This window comes from Juglans regia, chromosome 13 (genome assembly GCF_001411555.2).
Source record: "Juglans regia cultivar Chandler chromosome 13, Walnut 2.0, whole genome shotgun sequence".
Lineage (NCBI taxonomy): Eukaryota > Viridiplantae > Streptophyta > Magnoliopsida > Fagales > Juglandaceae > Juglans > Juglans regia.
Window position 1 is genome coordinate 22,429,963 of NC_049913.1, and position 17,769 is coordinate 22,447,731.

At 34.5% G+C, this 17,769-nt stretch overlaps 1 long non-coding RNA gene across 1 annotated transcript; it reads left to right on the plus strand.

Annotated features, from left to right (window-relative positions):
* Positions 1-7,326: 7,326 nt before the first annotated feature.
* Positions 7,327-9,277, plus strand: LOC108991438. The gene is made up of 3 exons (XR_001996144.2): positions 7,327-7,500; positions 8,042-8,083; positions 9,176-9,277. It is a non-coding gene; the product is annotated as an uncharacterized LOC108991438 (long non-coding RNA).
* The last annotated feature ends 8,492 nt before the right edge of the window (positions 9,278-17,769 follow it).

A 17,769-nucleotide genomic window follows, 5' to 3' on the forward strand; every position in this document is an offset into this window, starting at 1 on the left:
ATCTTTTTGGAGGCCTGACTCCCTCGAAGCAGTCATCACTAATACAGAAATCAATTACAGAACAAGGGTCCATCACACTTACCTGTGTTTATCCCTCTCCTTAAGGAGATTTAGGCTAGGGTTCCACCCTTTGGAAGTGAAGAGATGAGCTGGAAAGGAGGTAAAGGGAGAGACGCACATAGGAAACTGAAAACAAGTGATCTGCGTCCAAGGCAAAGGGCTTTCGGTGAAGGCTAAGTGAAGATGAGATGGATGGCTGAGATGCAGTGCAATAGAAAGATATTTCCCTATCCACCAGATCAATGGATGAGATTAAAATGTATTAAACTTACTAATACATAAAATAATAATACTAAAGGGTAGATGAATAACACCAAAATACAAATATACCATTCCTCTCCTTTTTTCCTAAGTCTCATTTAAACCTAGAAAATATTCATATGTTAAAATCATATTAATGAAGACCCTTCTTATATTTAAAATACATAGAAAATAATTTAATTTAAATTAATTAATAACATCAATTTTTTTCTAGTAGGACCCGAGTATTACATCCACCGACTCAGTAAATAGCGAACCTATACTACTGTGTAAACATGAGTTAATGCATATAAAGAAAATTCTAAACAAGATATGGCAGAGGTATTTTCAAAAACATTTAATTACAATTAATAATATATACAATACACTTACGGCACAAGCATAACTGAAATGTCATCAGAAATAAAAACAGAAATAGAGACCAAGTTTTCCCCGTGGCAGGGATGTCTATATCTACAGTTAGTTAAGCAGAACATAAATCACTAATTTGTCACCAAAGTGATGCTCTCAAAACAGGGGCCATGTTTACCCCTGTGCAGAGTTATACATTTTGCGGATAATCAAGCAGAACATAAATAAACTTGTCATCAAAGTGATTGCACTCAAAACGGAGAGCATGTTTATTCCTATGGCCGGGTTAGGCATTCTGCAGATTGACAAGAAGAGCATAATTAACTTTTTCATCAAAATGATTGTGCTCAAAACAATGATTGTGCTGAACATAAATCACCATGTCATCAAAGTGAGTGCACTCAGAAATGAAAGGCCATAATTTTACACTCGTGACAAGGTTGGTCAAACATTAGAGGACACAATTATAGCCTGTAACCAAAGTGGAATGAAATCTTATGCCTCAGGGTTTTCATATACAATACAATAACATAACAGTATACTGAAAAGACAATAAATATCATATAAATGAAATAAAAAACTAAGACTTCATATTTACATTTTGTGTTGTAGAGAAACAGTGTAACACAACGACCCCGAAGGTCCGGAGAGTTAGCTCTTAATACTTAGTATCAACTTCAATAAAACAACTATAAAATCCAGAAACCTCCATAAAATGTTAATTCATTTAATCAACCCAAATATCAATGTTCCTTCATGGGCACAACAAAGAAATTCTCAATAACATAAATTAAAACTCTCCAAAAACTCAAAAATATCCTTAACTCATCAAATCAAAATACCTGAAAATAAATCAATTTACTAACTACGACTCTCAAATAAGCACTTGTACCCTCAAGCACTTATTCCACTACAATCATCACACCTTGTTAAAACTTCCTACTCTTGTTCTTCAGCTGAACCATCAAAATTATCTAAAAAGTATTTAGAGATAAGTGGTGGGTTATCAACAACTTAGTAAACAGAGAACATATACTAGTATGTAAACGTGAGTATTTATCAAAATTCAGAATGCTAAACAAAACATTTTCTTTCAGAATGCAGAATCAGAATACTTGTTTTCAAAATGCAAAATTATAACATATTACCAAAAATATAAGAGCGAAACATTCAGAAAAAATTCTTACGCAAAATTTCCTTTGGCAAAGCATAACTCAACATATTGATCTTATCTTATCATATCAGAACAGAGACCATGTTTAACCCCAGTGGTAGGATTGTGCAAACCCCAGTAGCTAACAAGCAGAAGCAGAATGTGAATCTTCTCATTATTCATTCTCGAACCCTCGAGTGTGCACATAGGAAAGACCACGCAGAAAACCATTTTGTTTCCAAAGTTGGTGCACTTGAAACAAAAAAGTTCATACCAACCTGCACAAATATCACAATTTTGCACTCGTGGTAAGGTCAGAACGGAACAAAAATAGAAACAGACTGTTATGCGAGAGGTTTTCAGAAATCACATCATATCATATTAGAGTACAAAACATCTTCAAAACAGAACAAAATCAGATCAACAAAACATAATTTATGCACAAAATTACATATTTGCTCTCTTTTGCATAGTTCAGAAAACAGAATGTCAAAAATAAGCTCATGTCTACACCAGTCACGCCAGAAAAAAAAAATATTTTATTCTTAAACCGAATCTCAAGAGTAATGTAGAACAAATAACTGAGGTAGTTCAAATTTCATTTCATAACAAAATATGCATACTTCTAAACAATCAACTTCAGCCTATATTATTTTTATGCAAAGTCTAGCATAGGAAACCCGTTTACTTGGACTTCTTAGCATGTTCAGAAATTTCCTAAAAAATGCCGAACAATAATTAAACGTCACCTATAAAATAATCACTTAATTCTCGTAAATATCCAATCAGTCACGTATTTTGATATTTAAGACTAAGCTTCTTAAATAACCTATTTAATTTCTCAAAACCTAAAATTTCATAACCTAAAATTATAAATCATCACTTTCTAAAATCATCAATGTCTATTTAATCACTTTGACTAAAAAATTTAAAAGTCTTACCTATTTATTATTGAAAACAAACTATATAGTTTAATACTAGATAATATAATTATCCCAAAATATGTTAAAATAAACCATAACTATTTTTTAATAGATTAAATCATATCTAAAGTGAAAAAAAATTAACATTACACCAACATTGTTTACTTAATAACATGTTAAAATACTTAAATGATTTCTGAAGTCATAATTAAATAAGATTTTATTAACACATTAAAATTTTAAAACACATTAGCATAACTTGTAGTTCAAAGGGTAATAAATTAATTAACAATATTGGTGTAAAATATAGCTTAGAACCATGCAAATACACTTACGTAAAACCAAATTCTTTGAATAAAACAGAAGCTACGTACGCGATAGAGGTTCATTGTGAAGAGTGGAGCTACGACGGTGTTGGGTGCAGTTGGCAGCGGTGGTTACTATGGCGGTGCACTGGAAGAGAGAGAGTGGTGAGAGAGAGAGAGAGAGAGGAACCTCACATAGAAAAAGAGAGATGGAAAGAGACGGAGACGAGAGTGGGTGAGTTCAGTGGTAGCTTACCAAGAGGAGAGCGACGGACTTGGATGGAGTGCAGCGTCCGGCGATGCAATCTGAGCGGTGGCGATGTCGTGGAGGAGGTTGGCGGCGTAGAGTGGCTGGTTGGTTGCACACGATGGGGAAGACTACTTCCTCTGTTTTGGGGGTCAAAAACAGAGTATTTCGTGGGTTTGTTTCCTTCAACGGCTGGGCGACGGTGGTGGTGGTCTGGGCAGTGGTTTACGTGGGGGTGCACTATTGTAGAGACAGTAGGGACGACGGAGGGCTGGGCTGCTAGAACTTCACGTGGGGTAGCTGCGGCGTCGGTTTAAAATAAGCAGAAGGAGGGTGATGCGGCCTGGAGTGGTGTCTGCGTGCTTGACGGAGACTATTATCATTATTCATTTATTATTATTATTATTATTATTATTATTATTATTATTATTATTATTATTATTATTATTATTATTATTATTATTATTATCAGATTTTACATTATTCATTTTAATAAGATTATTATCATTTTAGTATTGGAATTTTTATTATGGCCCCATTTTTTAAAATAACCACTATAGTTTTGTTTTGAAATAAAATCTTATTTCTTCTTGTCTCGTAAGCCTCATCCTTATCTACTATTTGGTAAATTTCAAACCCTAATATGAGACCAACTCATATCTAAAAACCTACCATATATCCTTCCTATCATCTATAAGAATCCCACGAAGCCCTTTGAAACAAACACGTCGAAGACCCAATCCCGTCTACACACATTCACCTTCCTCCCTCGCAAAATTTACAACAATCTTCTTCAAATTGACACTCACAAAATCACAATCAAGCCACCTCACTGTCGACCACAGGGAACGTCGGATCCAGGAGATCAATCTCCTCTCTCGGTAAGGCTCTCTTTCTTCCTACCGTTCTTTTCCTCCCGCTAGTTATGAGATCTCTCTCTCCCTCTCTTACAGTTTCCTCTCACAGCTTTCTCTTCTTCTCGATTTCTTCGTCGTCCAGACCTCTATTTCTTTGTAAAATAAAAAGGGGCCGTTAGTTATGACCTATAATCATGAGTAGGTTGTTTTGAAATTACAGAACCTGCCATCAAAAAGTATTCACATCTTTACTTTTTCAAAACATTCAAAAAGTCATTAGCTCCGGTCATTTGTTTGATTCCTTGTTAAATTAAATAATTATGTTAATTATGGGAAAGTAAATCTATTTCAAGAATTGAAGTTTTTATGACTTATTTAAAATAGTCCAAGTATTCTACTAAATTAAAATATGTTATTAGTATTTAAGTAATTTAAATACTAGGATTTATTGATTTTAGTGTTAAACAAAAGATTTATTTGACTATCTTTTAGATTGTGAATTTAATTAAGTAGGGTATTAGTACATATTATTCCCAGACAGATTTACTGATAGTTATTATTACATATAGGTGACGAGCTACGAAGTGAGATTCAGGAAATAGCACTACGAGTTAAGTAATTTGATCATAAATTAGGATCATCACAGTTTAACTTATATATAAGTATTATTCAAGCCAGTTTATTGACAGCCATTATTTATGTACCACTCATGTTATATGCAAACATGTCATCCAACATAGCATACGATCATGTCATTCCGCATCATGTTCAAATTCAGAAATTATAATTATGTATGTATTATGTCATGCATCTCATATGTATAAGACACGCAAGCTATCTTAAGTTCAAGTGCAAGATAAGATCAGATCAGTTAATTAGATGGTCATGCAGATACATGGTACCAATGCAGTTTAGTTTCAAGGTGGATGTGCAAGCCACGATCTCAGGCGTGGTCCACGATAGTATGCCAGAATACTATCAGCGGCTTCCCTTACTGCAACGGGACGTGGGTTCGGTGCACAACCTCACACACAGGATTAAGTGTGTTGGCCAGTCAGGTAAGTCAGATCAGTCAGTTAATTCAGAATAATCAGTCATGCATAGCATAAGCATCAATATAAACAGTCATGAATTTTAAGCCCTCAGCATGAAAACTTTTATGAAAACCTTATGTTTATTATGTTTACGTTGTGATGGATTTCTTGCTAAGTTTTCGACTCATTCTAGTTTGTTGTCATATTTTTAACCACCCAGGTGAGGATAATGAATACGAGCATGCAAGCCAGGATTAGAAGGAGCAGTTAATTTTAGTTTCAGACTTTCTAAAATAAAATTGCTTTTATGACATGAATTTATTCAGTTTATTCATTTAATATTTTTGGAAGATATTTTATTAGAAGTTTTTCTACAAAATAAATCCTAATTTCATTTATGAAATATGAGATCTCTTGTCGGGTTTATTTTTATGAAAAATACGTGACACTCCTAACCTATGGGAAGGGAGTGTTACAATTTGGTATCAGAGCCAGTCAAGAGATTCTATAGACTTTTTTTGGAAAAAAAAAAGAATGAAAAAGGAAAAAGTATTTCATTAATTCTAGAATAAGGTCACCTAGGATGCTCCTGGCCTGCTCGAGAGTTAAAGATAAGTCGCTTATTAGCTTTCAATAGTTAGCACCATATGATGTTGTTACTATTCTCATAGTTATTATTATTATTATTGTTTTTAATTTTTCAAAACACTAGTTATGGGTTAACTTTGAATATGACACTTAGCACCAGAAAATTTCTGTAGCAAAGATACTTAGGATTTTATAGATATTACGTGTACTATGGGTTATGTGAAGTTGGAAAACTTTTACTTTTAAGATTGATAGTGTATCTAGCTCAAGAGAATGCACGAAGATGGCTTATATTTGGAGTCCTATATAAGGAAATTAGGGAATGTAATTAGTAGGTTTTGGAGTTACAGCGGAAATTTGCATATGGTGATTGGTATTTCATGACTATTGATGGAAAGTATATTATGTTCTTTAAGTAATGTAATTCTCTCACCTAGAATGAATGGTGAACAAACTATCTTTGGAAATTGTCGTATCACGGAAATTTTAAGCAATAGAGCTATTGAAAGAAATTGTGAAGTCAATATATTTTTCCGGTAAAAGAATTTAAGTTTTACGAGTAGAAGATTATTTAAGTACACTTATGCTTTGGACATGCACATTAAAGTTTTAATGATAGGTCGGCATTATTAGAGAATAACATCAGATGTCGAGGTTTGATCTGAAAGTTTAATTGATGTTGCTATGCTTATAATTGAGGATGTAGGCCCATAACCATAGGCACATGATCATTGTGGTATTTCATTTTTAAGAATTTTATAATCGAGATATTTTATAGATTTCGTACTTTGGAGAATTTTAAATTGCTCTTATTTGAGGTTATATGAGGAGATTTATCATTTTAAGTGGAAAGTTTATTTATTATTTTATGTGGAGACAGTTACTCACTATTATTTGGAGAAAGATAATGGTTTGAGTGATATTATTAATAGGTTTTTGATAAATTTTGTTGTCGAGATATACACCTTAGGCTTGTATTGTACTTCTGTAGTGTGTGATCATTGATAGTAAGTGCACGTTAAAATGATTAGGAAAATATGTGAGATTTAGGAATGAATAATTGAGGTTTAAAATTTGAAATGTTAGGCTCGACTAAATAATCGAAAATCTAAAGTAGAAACATGAAAAAAATGCAATGGACAAGTATGTAGGTTACTTGAGGCATTAACAAATTTCGAGGACGGAATTTTTATAAGGATGGGAGTTTGTAACAAACCGATCCTAAAATTTATGCCATAAAATAAATTTTTTGTATTTTTTTTCATATAACTATTATTATTATTATTATTATTATTATTATTATTATCAAATTTTACATTATTCATTTTAATAAGATTATTACCATTTTAGTATTTGTATTTTTATTATGACCCCAATTTTTAGAATAACAACTAGAGTTTTGTTTTGAAATAAAATCTTATTTATTCTTATCTCGTAAGCCTCATCCTTATCTACTATTTGGTAAATTTCAAACCACAATAAAAGACCAACTCATATCTGAAAACCTACCATATATCCTTCCTACCATCTATAAGAATCCCACGAAGCCCTCTGAAACAAACACGTCGAAGACCCAATCCCGTCTATATATATTCACCTTCCTCCCTCGCAAAATTTACTACAATCTTCTTCAAATCGATACTCAAAAAATCTCAATCAAGCCACCTCACTGTCAGCCACAGGGAACATCGGATCCAGGAGATCATCAATCTCCTCTCTCGGTAAGGTTCTCTTTCTCCCTACCGTTCTTTTCCTCCCACCAGTTATGAGATCTCTCTCTCCCTCTCTCACAGTTTCCTCTCACAGCTTTCTCTTCTTCGCGGTTTCTTCGTCATCCAGACCTCTATTTCTTTGTAAAATAAAAAGGGGCCGTTAGTTATGACCTATAATCATGGGTAGGTTGTTTTGAAATTATAGAACCTGCCATCAAAAAGTATTCACATCGTTACTTTTTCAAAACATTCAAAAAGTCTTTAGCTCCTGTCATTTATTTGATTTCTTGTTAAATTAAATAATTATGTTAATTATGAGAAAGTAAATCTATTCCAAGAATTGAAGTTTTTATGACTTATTTAAAATAGCTCAAGTATTCTACTAAATTATAATATGTCATTAGTATTTAAGTAATTTAAATATCAATATTTATTGATTTTAGTGTTAAACAAAATATTTATTTGACTATCTTTTAGATTATGAATTTAAGTAGGATATTAGTACAGATTATTCCCAGACAAATTTAGTGATAGTTATTATTGCGTATAGGTGACGAGCTACAAAGTGAGATTCAGGAAATAATGTTGTGAGGTAAGTAATATGATCATAAATTACGATCATCACAATTCAACTTATATATAAGTATTATTCAAGCCAGTTTATTGACAGCCATTATTTATGTACCACTCATGTCATATGCAAACATATCATCCAACATAGCATACGGTCATGTCTTTCCGCATCATGTTCAAATTCAGAAATTATAATTATGTATGTATTATGTCATGCATCTCATGTGTATAAGACACGCAAGCTATCTTAAGTTCAAGTGCAAGATAAGATCAGATCAGTTAATCAAATGACCATTCAGATGCATGGTACCAATGCAGTTCAGTTTCAGGGTGGATATGCAAGGCACGAACTCAAGCGTGATCCAGCATAGTATGCCAGAGTACTATCAGCCAGTGTTATAAATTTCGTACCGTACCGGCCGGTACGGCCGAAATTTTTCGTTTCGGCCATCCAGCCGGTACAGGTACTATATATGTCGTCTGCAGAGTTAAAGCCACCGATACCGGTAGATGGAAGCCATACCGGAACTAAATTTATTTTATCGCAAGCCTATATTTGACGTTACTGACAGATATTTATTTCAGGTTTTTTTTTTTCATTTTAAAACACAAACTTATTTTTTTTAACCCCTAATTCAGACTAGACTATTTATAATTTTTATATATATGTATTTATATATAATTTATTTATATATAGACTATTATTTTAGAATATAATTTATATATATAATTTATTTATATATCGATTATCCCGAAACGGTACCGGTACCGAAATATTTCGTTCAAGTGCCTTGATCGGTACGACGTCCGGTACGGTATTCAAAACATTGCTATCATAGCGGCTCCCCTTGCTGTAGTGGGACGTGGGGCCGGTACACAACCTCGCACACAAAGTTAAGTGTGTTGGCCAGTCAGCTAAGTCAGATCAGTCAGTTAATTCAGATAAATCAATCATGCATAGCATAAGCATCAGTATGACCAATCATAAATTTTAAGCCCTCAACATGAAAACTTTTATGAAAACCTTATATTTATTATGTTTACGTTGTGATGAATTTCTTGCTGAGTCTTCAACTCATTTTAGTTTATTTTCACATTTTTAACCACCCAGGTGAGGATGATGAATACAAGCAGGCAAGCCAGGATTAAAAGGAGCAGTTAATTTCAGTTTCAGACTTTCTAAAATAAAGTTGCTTTTATGACATGAATTTATTCCGTTTATTCATTTAATGTTTTTGGAAGATATTTTATTAGAAGTTTTTCTACAAAATAAATTTTAATTTCATTTTTGAAATATGAGATCTCTTGCCTGGTTTATTTTTCTGAAAAATATGTGACACTCCTTGCCTACGGGAAGAGGGTGTTACAGAAAGAGAAGAAGGATCAAAAGACACAACTTGTGATTCAACAGGAGGATCTGGTTGTTGCAGTAAGTATAATCCTTCTTTGGCTTTACCCTTCCCAATCATTCTCCAATGGATGAGGTCTTGAATTAGGCAAGCATCACGCAAAAGTATTATACAAGAAGAAGAAGAAGTGGTGAGTTTACTGACAGATAGAAGATTAAAATGAAAGGATGACACACATAGTACGTTGTGTAAGATAAGAAATAGTGACAAAATAATGGAACCAACAAGAGTGACTGGGGCAGAAATACCATTAGGCATTTTGACAAACATATTATGAGTAGGTTGAGAAGATGTTAATAGAAGAGATGAATGGACCATATGATCCGTAGCCCCAGTGTCGATGATCCAATCATCAGAAGTAATTGATGAATTATGAATGTTCTTAATGGAAAATACAAAATGTTGAGGAGATGAATTAGGTATTTTACCCGAGAGATGATCAAGAGATGTATGAGATGTTACATTAGCTGGTTGTGATGAAGCGGCATGAGACTCAGAATGGAGAAGTGCAAGAAGTTTTTGGCATTGGTATGGTGTAAGGGGGAAAGCACAATTAGGTTCAGATGAAGTGACTTGATGAGTTGAGGATGAAGATTTAGCTTTGGATTGATATCCAGGAGGATATCCATGCAATTTGAAACATTTTCCACAGTATGTCCTGGAATGGCACAAGGAGAGCAAACAGGTCTATCATGGCGACTTGAAGTTTTGCTTGCATAAGGAGGTTTAACATAGGAAGACAGAGCCGCAAACTGAATGTTTGGAAGTAAAACTGAGCCAATTTCACGTTGATGTTCCTCTTGAAGAACAAGAGAGAAAACCTTGTTGATTGGAGGTAGCGGCACAATAAGGAGGATTTGACCATGAACGTGAGAGTAGGAATCATTTAATCCCATCAAGAAACGCATCATGTACTCTTGTTGTTGCAAATCTACCAAGGCACGTAATCCTCCACATGAACAAACAGGTAAGGGACTATAATTCATCAATTCATCTCATAGGCCTTTCATTTGAGTGAAATACCAACTCACAAAGAGATCAACCTATGTGAGAGAAGCAAGAGCTTTCTGGAGTTGAAAGATTCCTGGTCCATTACCTTGAGAGAACCTTTCTTTAAGATCGGACCACGTTTCTTTGGCTAAATCTATGTATATCATGCTGGCAGCAATTTCTTTAGACAAAGAATTGAGGATCCAGGACAAGACCATATTATTGCATCCGATCCAGGAAGGAAACATAGGAGATGTGGTCAGTGGTGAAGAGAATGAGCCATCGATGAAGCCAACCTTATTTTTGGTAGTCAAAGCCATGAGCATGGAACTACGCCATGTATGGTAGTTGTCACCTGTAAGAGCTTGAGTGACCAACAGAGACCCTAGACTATCTCCATGATGAAGATAGTAAAGGTTTGAAGCATCCTCAGGAAGAGGCGAAGAAGAAACAAATGAAGGAGAAGCCATGTTAATGCGTAGATGAAGAAAAAACTATTGATACCATATTAAGACAAGAGTCCAAATGAGGAAAGTATTTCTCTAGGTTATGTATTAAATGAACATATTGTCCTTTTATATATAGGGGAAATGATAGGCAGGAAAAATAAAATTAACTAACTAACTAGCTCTAATAAAAACAGGGGTTGTTTTGACATGCGGGGGTGGCTTGGGTCCCAATGATTGCTATTTTGGTTGCATTGGACTGTTCGTGGTGATGGGATCACGGTGGTTTAAGCAAGTGTGTTGTTGTGAGCGTGAGGGATACGATGTTAAAAGAGTATAAAATATTCTATATTGTTTTCTTGCATACAATTACATGTACAATGACTTTCTTATATACACGTGGTATTCTACAATCAAGGGCATTTACAATAACTACACGTTAGGACAGAGCATGTAACACTCCAGTCTTTGATGAGTAGGAGAGTTATTGTGACCTAAAATCAAATCTCACAGTTTAGATATAAACTCTAATTTCATGATTACATGTAGATCCCCTTGTTTTAAACCAACTACACAAAAATAATTAACTAGAAATATCACAAAATCTTAAAAAAAAAAAAAAACAAGTCAACTTTCCAAAACCAGGATAACAGAGCAAAACCAAACTACTGAAAAAGCTCTACAATAATCAAAGTACCCTCCTTCTACTTAATTTTCTATGCTCCCACAGTCTTACCGTTGCATGCTTCTTATTTTTTATCCTCAATTGAAAAATCCAAAACATCTGACAATTTTAGGGAGATGAGGGGTGAATTATCAACATCTTTATAAGCAGAGAATATATACTAGTATGTAGACATGAGCCTTCATAAAGTTTAGAATGCAAAAATAAATATTTTTAACTTCAGAATGCAGATCTAAAAATATTATATCAAAATATCAAACTGACAGTTCCAAAATCATTCATGAACAAAATTCATTCGGCACACTATAACTGAAACATCAACTTATTAGAATAGGGACTAGGGGTGTAAATTTAAACTGGACCGGACCAAACCGGACCGGACTGGTTGGTCCGATTTTAAACCGGTCTGGTCCAAAACCGGTTCCTATATTATGAAAACCGGTCAGAATCGGTCCGGTTTCGGTTCCGTAGTTTCTGGAACAGAACCGGACCGGTTGGAAAAAATATATATAAAAATAATAATTTTATATATTATACAAAATATTTATATATATAAGTTTTATATATAATATATAATTATATATAATTATATATCATATATGAAATAATTTTATATTATAATTTATAAATTATAACATAAAATGTTAATCTTAAATAGGAACATTTGTAATTTGTTTGATCATATGTTATTAACATAATTATATATAAGATAATGTCATTATAATTTATAAAATAAAAGTCTAATCTTAAAAATGAAAATTTAATTGATCATATGCTTTAAACATAATATATATATATATATTAAATTATTAATAATATTTTATCATAAGAAGTAACATTTTAATATATATTTTTTACATTTTAAAAAAATCGAAAAACCAGACCGAACCAGACTGAAAACCGGTAAAACCAGATGTACCGGTTTAGGAGGGTAACTGGGGCGTAATAGATTTTAAAAAATAAAAAACTGGTACAAACCTGTCCGGTCCTAGATTTTTTTCAAAACCAGACCGGACCGGTTACACCCCTAATAGGGACTACTACTATCACCAGTGACAGGACCATATACCACTATTATCACTCGTGGTAGAACCGTATACACTAGTATCACTCATGGTAGGGCCGTATACCACTACTATTACCCATGGGGCCCTAACGGAACAAAATAGAAGTAGAACATCATGCCAAAAGTTTTTTAGATTCCACATCATGTCAAAACAAATTACTGTACATATTCATATCATCTTCACATAATTAAAATTGATTCAGAACATCTTCACATAAACAAAACATATTCAGAGCATCTTCACATAACATGCACAATTTTTCAGATTTCACATTCACTCTTTTTGCATAGTTGAGAAACAGAATGCCAAATCTTTTGCTCACGTCTACACTAGCCATGACAGAAAATCCCTTCTTTTTCATACAAATTTCATGAGTAATGTAGAACACATAACTGAGGTAGTTTCCACATTTCTTTTCAAAACAAACATGCATATTTTCACAAATCAACCTTTGTTCATTGCTTCTTACGTAAAGTCTAGCATAGAAATTCTGCTTACCTGACTCTTCAATTTTTTTGAAAATTCTCACAATAGTGTCAAGCAAAATTGATCGTCACCTAAACATAATTAATTCAAACTATTAATGCAAATAATTGACACATCTAAAATAGAAGACACAATTAAATGACTCCACAACAACAATTTTCATAGTTCCAATTCTAACCAAGTTACTACTAAACCATAAAGTGAAAGAAATCGGCTAACACACTAAGGGGAGCAAGGTAATTAAAACTTCAAAGCTTACCCTTTGTAAAAATAAGTTTACAGAATGTAATATATATATCTATATATAAAAGCCCATTTTTTATTTGAGAGCAACGCAGGTGAGAGGGGAGAAAAAGTGTTTGCAGTAGAGGTTACTGAGAGAGGAATGACGTCGTGCTTGGGGAGAGTGGTTCAAGCCAAAAATCATTGTGGCACACTCCGCTTCCGACGTGTGTGGTGGGGAAACTCTGAAGAGAGAGATCAGAGAGAGACAAAGGGAGAGAGAGAGAGAGCGTCTCGAGAATACGCTAACTGCTCCGTGTGGTGGTCACTGGCATCGTGAACGGACCAAGGTGGCTAGGCACGTTGGGACACGACGGTGAGTGCAATGAAGCCGACGGTATGGCTTGGTGGTAGGCAGCGTCTTGCAAGGTGTTTTGAAGGCGCAGTGGGTGCTCTGTTTCGACTTGCCTGAAATAGAGGTCTTTATGCATGTCTGGGCTATTTTCATGGTGATTCAAGGCAGTGGCAGGGTGGTTATCGGCGTGGTTGACGTACGATGTAGTTGCATGAACATGCTTTGTGGCTTGTGGCTATGTGGTTTTCGAAACTAGGGGCTAACCCACGGTGGTTTTATGGCTAAAGAAAGAGGCAACAACGGTGCTACGCCAATGCTTGCTAGAGAGAACCTAGAGCTGCTGTGGTGTGAAGCCATAATCCTCCTTGGCATGGCGTCGGTAGGGGTATAGCAGTAGGGTTATCCCACGGTGGTGTAGTGGCTTAGACCTAGGTGATAAAAGGGTTGCGGGAGAGGTTGATGATGGAGGCTATGGTGGTAACGGATGACGCAACATGAAGAGTGAAAATTGAAAAAAGAGTGGCAAGAGAGAGGGAACCAAAATATAAACTTCGATAATGGAATTAAAAGCCTAATAATGATTCCACCCAAATTATTAGTTTAACCTCGTATAAAATAGTAAATAGCACTCTGCACATAATATTATAACTTCATACGAATAGCGAAATAAAAACCCTCCAAAATTCGGGGTCCTAATTTTTTTCTTACACTTGATTTATGAAAAATAAAATAATATAAAAATAACAATCCAACTCACCTTTATAGTGCATCCAACTTAATCTCATACCTATATTACCGCTACTTCTTGATGCCGCCTGTCCATGCCTTCTAATTCCATTATATAATATTTTTTGCCTCGAGATCCCTAGAAATCTCTACTTCTTAAAATCCTCAAAGTAGAACCATGAGATTTAAGTCTTAAGTGATCTCAAGTCACAACTAATTTCTCAATCATCATTATTTTTACTCTCAAACCATTGTGTTACCAAAAACCACGCCACCGTTGCGCACTCTGTGAACTTGGCAAAATCTCTAAAACTAGGATCCATAAATACATCAACGCAGAGTCTAATCCATTTTAGCACCTACCAAGATGACTCTTCCCATACTTCAATAACCAATAGACTACTTGTCTCCTAAATCTATGGACACTCACTTATACTTTTAAATTCTCTCTTTCATTCTCAGTTGCAATCAGTAACCTTGGAGTACACATTTACGACTGATGACCACATACTACAACCCATGCTCCAAGATGTACCAACTTGCATAAAACAAATATCACCGTATCAATGGGATAAAATTTGATACTAAAAATGAGAAATCTAAAAGAGTCTACCCACAGCATCTTTTCCATCAATTATCTTGGAACTGATATGAAGACTCACACACCAACTCTAAATCAAGCTCATTCAGAGGGGTAGGATTGAGTATACAGAAAGGAGTAGGTCAGAAGTCAAAAATGGAGTGGTGAAAGTCAAGCTTAACTCGTATGCTTCCTATCGTGGAGGGAGAGAAAAATTATCTAATGAATGAAGATACCTCTGGTCACCAAGGTGTGCTCCGCCAGGGGACTAAGGAAGAAACTTATTCCCCACAGAAATATGTGTGCCAGGAAGTAGTTTGGTGTAAGGTTGGTCCTTCCATTGAAAACTCCCAAGTCAGAAATAGTTTACAAAATACTCTTGCCAAAACACAAATTGAGTTGCCAAAAATATTTCATTAAGTTGGACAGAGAGGTTGGCTTACTCAAAAATAAATAAATAAAGTATATAGGCAAAACAATTTTTTTTTTTTTTTTGGCCTCGAAGTCCAACTCTAAAAAAGTGAAGAAAAATGATTGTTTTCCTTCATCTCAAATTCCCCAAAAGACTTTTAAAAATAAATGAAGTCTACAGACCATTTTAAAAAAATTAATGGAATGATCTTTTTCGATAAATGTAAGACGTGCGAGTGTAAGGAGGACTCAATGGTTGGAAAACTCAAGCCGGCATCAATTTGAGTGAATAACAAGGATAGCAGAAATTAAGCATAGGAGGTGAAGAAAGCTCAAACCGTTTTGTCAACTCCTACACATGCCCACACACACACACACACACACACACACACACACACACATATATATATATATATATATATATTAATGCTCAGCTTTATGGAGAAGGTATCCTCATATTCCAAACTTAATCCAAGATGTTCCAACAAAAATAATTACAGCTATAACTTTCAACCCGACAAGCATTTGTTATAGCGGCAACTAAAATCAATATCAGTCACTGCTACAGCCCACTGGAATCACAACTGAAGTTTTGACTCGGATATAAACTAGTCCTCCCAATCCTACTGATCTCAAATTAGTTGATCACATTCTACACCATCAAATAAAGATATCATTTCGAATAGTTTGCTATACCTATATCCCTAGATCCGATAATAATCATTTCCCAAAAATCTGCATAATCTATATCCAAGTCGAAAAAATGCTCTATATTTTACTATTTTAGAAAGAAATAAAACGGCGCATTTGATGTTAATGTACATTTCTTTATTGGCATTGCTGCATTTGATGCATTGATTACTTAAACATCTTTTGAGATCAACATGCATTGGGCAGTATCAAAATTATGAACGGCGCATGGATTGCCTAATGCATATTATATATATTGTAACGTTGGTCCTTGTGGTGGGACTTTTTATAAAATGATTTTAGAAAGGACGACAGGAATTACTATTTGTTTTAAAACTTTTTGCTTCTATACCCAGGGTGCAAGACTCTACGTTATAAAATAAATCTTAAGATAAAAATGTCTCTCATACAGTTAAAACTCTCATGCCTAGACTTATGTACTCTTCCCCTTAGGCCGTGTCCGTCCTGATGCGTACTGCTCATTTAGTTCCTGTGGGGGCAGGGGCACACATAAAAACTAAAATTAGTCGATGACTCGTAAACATTACTTCACACAGTTCAAATATAATAACATAAGTTTTCATTCATGCATTCATCATACCATACATACTATATGTACATGCATGCGTGCATTCATTTGAAAATAACACTGGACGAGGTTTTTCTTTAAAAATGGACTTGCTCTTCGTAAAATGTTTCTCCCGACAGTGTCTTCATTTCTTAAAGAATGCGATGCATTCATACATTTATACATTCCTTCTTATCACTTTCATTGGCCGGTACACACTGTTACGCCCTGTGTGTTGGGGTTAGCGGTCTTCCTTTGGACCTGGACTCCACTCGTGGCCACGGGTTGGGAATCCATTTTCAGTAAGGGGGCAGCACTGTATGCACTACCTGTACTATTTACCCGGCATTGCAATCTGTCCATTCATTCAGTACCCTTTTCATTCATTCATATAGCCGTTATATATTTTCATGCATTAAACGTTAATTTCATTCAGTCCATTCATTTCAGTCCTTCCTTTTCAGTTCATTTCAATTCTATCTTTTCAGCTCATTCATGGAAAAATGTCATTTAAGAGCATGGGCTTAAACATCATCTTTCATGGCATTAGCTAAAGCATCAGTTCATGGCATCCTTAAAACATCAGTTCATAGGGATCTTTTAAAACGCTTTCTTTGCGTCGTTTAAAGCATCAGTTAAAGCTCGAGATGTAACCCTCAACCTCTCTTCTTAGAAAATATATACAATAGATACTGCATATAGTCATCCATTTACATGTATACAATTAATACTTTGGGTACGTAAAAACGAGCTGCCAAGAAGGGCCATATATACGTATACCTTTGAACACTTATACTTAGCACGCTTTCGTAAAACATCTTTCGTGTCGTTTCGTAAGGCGTCATAAGGGAAAAGCATTTCATATTCATTTCATATATTTTAGAAAACTCTAGAAGAGTATGAACATAATACTTACTTGGACTCCATGCTACTTTCATATCATGCAGTCCATTCATGTGCGTGTCAATTGGCAACCTACATGCATACACATAACATTAACGTCATTCTCTATCTAATGCATAAGCAACTAAGCTTAGAAGACATAAGCTACACTTCACTTGGAACACTCT